The sequence below is a fragment of the Cebus imitator genome, unplaced genomic scaffold (genome assembly GCF_001604975.1).
Source record: "Cebus imitator isolate Cc_AM_T3 unplaced genomic scaffold, Cebus_imitator-1.0 Scaffold62, whole genome shotgun sequence".
Classification (NCBI taxonomy): domain Eukaryota; kingdom Metazoa; phylum Chordata; class Mammalia; order Primates; family Cebidae; genus Cebus; species Cebus imitator.
In genome coordinates, this window is record NW_016107377.1 from 5,390,571 (window position 1) to 5,391,897 (window position 1,327).

At 51.3% G+C, this 1,327-nt stretch overlaps 1 pseudogene; it reads left to right on the forward strand.

The window, feature by feature from the left end:
* LOC108305319 overlaps positions 1-1,327 on the forward strand; it is a 20,906-nt pseudogene that overhangs the window by 18,258 nt on the left and 1,321 nt on the right.

Below are 1,327 nucleotides of genomic sequence, written 5' to 3' on the forward strand. Positions count from 1 at the left end.
AGTGCCACAATCTTGGCTCACTGCATCCTCCGCCTCCTGGGTTCAGGCAATTCCTCTGCTTCAGCCTCCTGAGTAGCTGGGACTATGGATGCTCTCCACCATGCCTGGCTAATTTTCTATATTTTAGTAGACAGGGTTTCACCATGTTGGCCAGGATGGTCTCAATCTCCTGACCTTGTGATCTGCCTGCCTCAGCCTCCTTAAGTGCTGGGATTACAGGCGTAAGCACTGCGCTGGGCCAATTTTTATATTTTTTTGTGGAAATGGGGTTTCCCCATGTTGGCCAGGCTGGTCTCAAACTCCTGACCTCAGATAATCCACCCACGTCATCCTCCCAAAGTGCTGTGGTTGCAGGTGGGAGCCCCTGTGCCCGGCCTATGCTTGATGTTTTAAGTAGAGTTTTAACCTTCCTATTCCTTCCAGAAAACTACTAGGCATTAGGCTTCTATACCTCAGGAACAGACCAGCCACGGGCCAATTGGATTTACTGATTCAGAAACTCATTGTCCCTGATGTCCCTGCTGTGTGGGGTGGGGACAGTGGGCCTCTCACTTAACCAGCAAATGAGCAGCACGTGGGCTGTAGATGCCTCTGTTCTCCTGCGCAGCGATTCGGCAAAGCAGAAATGTGAAGCTGGCCAAAGAGCAGGGAGGGGAGGCCGGCTGTGTCCTGCTGTGGGTGTGAGCTGGGTATACAAAGTTAGCCCCAAAATGCCAGTCAAGGGAGCGCTGGATTTGTTCCCCAGGGTTGGCCAGTGTTAAATACTAGAGCTGACCCCGTGCTACCTTTGCAGATGCGTCTGTCAGAAGTGCTCATCCTTCTGTGCAACAATCCCAACTAAATTCCAGCAGGCTTTTTCACAGAACTTGACAAGCGCAGTCACCCAGTCTGGAGTACAGTAGCGCAATCTCCGCCACTGCAACCTCCACCTCCCAGGTTCAAGCAATTCTCCCGCCTCACCCTCCTGAGTAGCTGGGACTACAGGTGTGCGCCACCACACCAGGCTAATTTTTGTATTTTTAGTAGAGACGGGATTTCACCATGTTGCCCAGGCTGCTCTCGAACTCCTGGCCTCATGTGATCCCCCTGCCTCAGCGGTTTACAAAGCAATGTTTACAAAGTGCTGGGATTACAGGTGTGAGCCACTGCCCCCAGCCAACAAGCCACTGTTAAAATTCATATAGAAATGCAAAGGACCTTGAATAGCCAAAGCAATTTTGAAAAAGGACAAAGCTGCAGGGCTACGACGACTTGATTTCCAGACTTATTAAATCCTGCAGTTGGGGGCCAGGCACCGTGGTTCACGCCTATAATCCCAGCACTTTGG